Source organism: Hippopotamus amphibius, chromosome 7 (genome assembly GCF_030028045.1).
Source record: "Hippopotamus amphibius kiboko isolate mHipAmp2 chromosome 7, mHipAmp2.hap2, whole genome shotgun sequence".
Classification (NCBI taxonomy): domain Eukaryota; kingdom Metazoa; phylum Chordata; class Mammalia; order Artiodactyla; family Hippopotamidae; genus Hippopotamus; species Hippopotamus amphibius.
This window is the reverse complement of record NC_080192.1, coordinates 3,720,632-3,725,639: the sequence shown is the minus strand read 5'-3', so window position 1 is coordinate 3,725,639 and position 5,008 is coordinate 3,720,632. Positions and strand designations below refer to the sequence as shown.

At 48.7% G+C, this 5,008-nt stretch overlaps 1 long non-coding RNA gene across 2 annotated transcripts; it reads right to left on the bottom strand.

Moving 5' to 3' along the window:
* Nucleotides 1-332: 332 nt before the first annotated feature.
* LOC130856637 (uncharacterized) lies at nucleotides 333-2,879 on the bottom strand. 2 transcript variants are annotated; one of them, XR_009054635.1, is made up of 4 exons: nucleotides 2,865-2,879; nucleotides 2,479-2,629; nucleotides 1,612-1,837; nucleotides 945-1,407 (listed from the first exon to the last, which is right to left on the bottom strand). It is a non-coding gene; the product is annotated as an uncharacterized LOC130856637 (long non-coding RNA). The 2 variants fall into 2 exon arrangements; XR_009054634.1 differs by lacking the exons at nucleotides 2,479-2,629; nucleotides 2,865-2,879 and adding an exon at nucleotides 333-886 and having other exon boundaries at nucleotides 1,041-1,407; nucleotides 1,612-1,910.
* Between the last annotated feature and the right edge of the window lie 2,129 nt (nucleotides 2,880-5,008).

Genomic DNA, 5,008 nt, shown 5'->3' with positions numbered 1-5,008 from the left:
AAGTTTTCTGGTGTCTGGTGGGGACCTCACAAGCCATCCGTCCAGGGCAGGACTTAAGGAATGAATTCTAGCGTGAGGAGGGTGATCGGGTCACTGGAGGAACGGCAGGCACATCCCAAATGCAGCAGGGGAGGCCCGTGCACCTCTCTGGGCAAGGATGCTGTTCAGGGAGTGGCTGTGGGAGCTCAGGGGGACGGCCCGGGGAAGCACAGCGCCCAGGGCCCAGGAATATGCTTTCATTTTAACGTCTTTTAAAATCAGAAGAAAAAACATGACGATAGTATCGATGAATACCCAGTGAAGAATTCAGCGCGGGTTACAGTCATCTTTATATCAGTGCAGTCATGGAATATAATTTTTAATATTTATGGAGGAAGGAGCCGTGAAAACAAAAGTGCTTGGGTCCAGGAAAGCCATGATGGGGCCCTGGGCAGGTCCAGTCTGTCCCAGGGCAAAGGGTCAAATGTCTGGCTCCAGGGGGGCCTTTGGGGGCTGTCTGGGGGGCCCTGTGACTCGGGCTTCTCTGAACGCCAGCCAGGATGGGTTGACAAGGCCTGCAGTGAAGAGTCAGGGCCCTCGAGCACGCATGTGCGTGTTCCTATGCACACTTACGTGTTTTACAGAGGATTCCCAGACATCTGAGTGTGCAAGACCCAGCCCTCGAGGCAAATGAACACAGGGCTGCTCAGGTGTGGCCATGAGGGCCTGGTATTCCTGGCTGTTGGGTGAGGGGTTGTCACTGGGCAGGGAGGTACGGTGGCATCTTCCATTGTCTGCCTGGGAGAAAGCAGGCTGCGTGTGAGGCCTGTTCCCAGGCCCCAGTACCCACAGCCTGGCACGGCTATGTCCGGTAGAAACATCGCGTCAGCCGCAAACGCAGCCACATCTGTAATTTAACACGTTCCAGCAGCCACGTTTTTTAAAAAGTAAAAATAGACAGGTGAAATTCACTTTAATAATACGATTTCTCTTACCTAATATACATTCAAAAGAGTATATTTCAATGTGTAATTAATGAAATTATTCATGAGATATTTTACCTTTTTTATTTTCCTTTTGTACTAAGTCTTTGAAATCCAGAGTGTATTTTACACATACGTCTCAGTTCAGAGGGACTCTCTGAATTTCAAAGGCTCAGGGGCTGCATGTAGGAAAGGACCACTGCATCGGGCAGGGCAGGTTTAGCGGTCCCTAGGTCCCTCCCCCAGCGGTGGGGGGACTGGTTTTTCTGCTTCTTTTTTGCTGATGTGGCCCTTCTTGGCCAGGGGAAAGGACGCTTCCACTGGCCAGTCAAGTCCCCAGCAGCCCCGAGAGCTGAAAGAATGGGTGTTGAGGCTGCAAGCTTCCAGGACGAGGAGGGTTCCTCGGCCGCGCTCCCAGACGCCAGGGGACGGTACAAAGGGCTGGCTTCAGGGTACAATAGTGGTGCGGTTAGTCACAGTGCCGGGCAGCGGGCAGGCAGACAGAGCTCCCTGTGTCTGCGCCTGTTCAGGCTGGGCCCTGCAGCCCGATTTCCCCTGCCCCTGGCCTTTTGTTTGCACCCCTCCCCACTCCCCGCTTAACCCCCTGCTGCCCGCTGCCTACCTGGCCACCTGGCTGGGGCATCCTTACCAAGTTCTGGTTCCCATCAGCCACCCTGGCCAGAGGCAAGCTTCTTCTCGAAGCCGGGCTCAGGCCTGCGTGATTTCATTGGCATCTCTGGGGACAGAGACGTCGGGACGGCTCTGTCGCTGTCACCGCGGCCAGGCAGCATTTGTGCAGCTCCAGGACGAGTTTCGTGTGACTTAAAGATCCCATCAGCATTTGAGAGTATTCGCTATGCACGGGCTGTGCATTTCTGGAAACAATGAAAAGCCAAAACTGTGAAAAATTAAGGAGTGGCCCTGAAGCTGGTGCCTGTGCTGCATGTTTTAAAGTGAACAGACTGATATAAATATTTTAATCCTGCGCATAGAAAGATGGATAAGATAAAATAAATTAGTCATGTCCCAGCCCTGCCTGGGGATTGAGAGCAGGACTTCTGTCAGCATTTGCTATTTAGCAGTCACAATTAAAACCTCGCCTTGTAGGTTGCCATCCTAGCATCTCAGAGATGGAATTAGCTGTTTGTTGTGATTTGACAGTTAAAGTATTAACACATGGAGAAGGTAACGGCCCCCCAAAGGGTAAAAAACACAGTTAACAGTCTCCCCCCCTCTTTAATTTAAAAATTATCTGTGCAGAGATCCTGCATTTTGGCTTTTCTTTGCTAAATTAAAGGGGCATGTGTTTCTATTTTAGAAGGCAGAGATGGTTTGCTGCACCCTGGGTGAGGAGGGGAAGTAAAATAAGGGTCTTGTGAAAATGTGCCCATCTACTTACAGCTTAAAAAGCCAAGAGCCAGACATTTTTTTCTCGGAGGAAATAAAGGTCTCCAGTTTATTCACCTTACCTGTTGATTACATTTTATAATTATTTATTTTATAATTTAATCCTTACCTAAAATTGAGGATGTCTTTGGAATATAAAAAGCCTGGGTCTGTCTGGCCCCTGAGATGTTGGTGCCTCTCTGTTAAAAATCCCTGAATGCTGCATCTGGGCTCAGTCAGCTCTCAGGACGGAACACAGTCTGCGTGCACCCCGCTTCTGCCTTCAGAAAATAAGTGATGAAAGACTTTATGGTCAGCTCACATCATTTCGTTCTGATTTATTGCAAACCAGTTAAGATGATTTTAGCACAAAGAGTGGTGTATCTTGCTTACATTCTGAGAGCCACTGGGTTTTCAAGCTGGAATACAATTTTTTTTTTTTTTTTTTTCAAAATCCAAATTTAGAAATTGCCTTTTAGAGTAGAAAACAGCATGCTGGTTTGCCTTTTAACTCACTTTAAAAGAAAGACACTGAAGATCAAATGTATTTGATTCGTAGATTTGTTCCCATCCGTTGTTATCCAGGGGCTGGAAATGGCTCACTTTTATAAAGTAAGGTAGGAAAAGGCGTGTTCCCCAGACAGGAATAAAGAGTCCTTCTGCGGTGGACTGGAGCCCCAGAGGGGCCACAGACATGCTTTTCCTTCCCAGGAGGAGGGTGCTATTCAGCTGTAGTGTCACCATGTGAGAAAAAACACAGCACCGTCACACCTCAGCCAGGCCACTTGGCTGTAGCACACCTCTCAAGAGATAATCGGATCTGTGCAAATACCACTGTTTCCAAGCAAACCCACCACAATCTTCACTCATTGCAATTCCACCCTGGTCATAGGCACTACCTCCAGTCATGGGGGAAAAAATTAGAAAAACGGGAAACACGCTAGATCCCCGGGGAAAATGTCTCCCCTGCAGGAGGGTCCTGGGACTGAGGTCTGGAAGCTGCCACAGGGACAGGGCAGACTCAAAGCCTCTGTTCAGATCTTGTGGCTCTTAACTTGGCTCCTCCACTCCTGAGTTGCCCAGATTTAAAAGGAAAAAAAAGTGTCTTTCCCAGCTCACTGTCAAGGGTTGTTGCAGGAATATCTCGGCCGCCAATATTTGCATAGCAAAGCTGCCCAGTTTCATTTTCTGTTTGAAAGTGTTCCTCTAAAGGGTAGAGTGCTAGAGATATGTGAACTACCGTTATCATCTTAATAACTTTCCTGGCAACGATATATGGTTATTATTGTTTAGGTTTAACTCATAAGTAGTAATAATCATTTATCTTATTCTTAAAATGAATTCTGTTTGACTATAATAAATATAGTTTTATCATGAATATGATCACTTTCTGATTATGAAAGCAATATATGCTCATTGTAGACAATTTGGAAGATGCAGAAAAATGCACGTAAGGGAAACATTGTTCAGCATTCTCCCCTCTCAGGCTCTGGTCACATGTCCACAAATTTCCTTCCAGGCTTTCTTCTCTGCCTCATAGCATCTACTTTCGGATGACCCCACGGCACTTTTGCGCTGGGGCCACCTGTCCTCTTTGTGCTTCTGTTCTCCAGTGGCAGCGCCTCCCCTCTGGCCCACAGGCCGCCTCCTTCGAGTAGGCCTGGCACAGGCCCTGGCGTTCGGGGAGAAGATCTCGGGCTCCACGGTCTCCGGCCTCCTTCCCCTGCCCTTCTGGGAACCATGTCAGGGGAAGGCCAGACAAAGTGCCAGCGCGGCCCTGGGGCAGAGCCCAGGCTGACTCAGGGCATCGGGGAAAGGGGCGAGTGGCAGAAAACACAGCCTCGCACCGTGCCCAAGCCGGGGAGATGGTGAAGAGCATGGCTAGGCCTTCTCTGTGCAGGACAGGGCCGGGAGGTGGGAGGACAGCAGGGACCCTGTGGCACCAGGGAGGTGGTGAAAAGCAGGCCTGAGGTTTGAATTCTCGGCAAAGAAAGCCCCTTGGGCCAAAGCACTCCTTAGACGTCCAAAGTTTCGTCAGAGCTGTGTAGATAATATTTCCAAGGTGTTCAGCGCTCTGGTCCTGACTTAAACCCACCAAGCGGTCAGGGGTTAGTGCCAAGTGACTCGGTAGGCAGAAAGAGGCCAGCTCCTTCGTGCGAGGGCACAGCTCCCAAACGCTGTGTTGCAATCGGGCATGTGCCTCGGCTGGTCCCACAAAGCCATCAGGAAGAAGCCCCACATTTACCAGGCCTCTGGAGGGGAACAAACGGATTTCCGTATTAGTTTCTGGCGTAACTGTGATCCAAAGTGAATTCTAGAATTTCTAAGTTCATTTCTGCCACCATGAATGGACGCTACAGGCTCTGACTTAACCCCCTTAGATGACGCCGTGGCGTCAACATCAGATTAACAATTGATCGTCAGAGATTGATTAACAACCGACATTGCAGACAAACTTCACAGACAAGGTCATTGGTTGTAGTGTTAGTTACAGTACCGAAATACTAGCAAGAACTGAAATTTGTAATAATGATAGGAAATACTGGGGTGAATTATCACGAAACAAGATAGTGGAATATTATGTCACTGTTAAAATGCTGTTGACAGAGTTTGTAACATCATGGGGACGTTTGGGATACAATATTTCACAAACAGTAAAT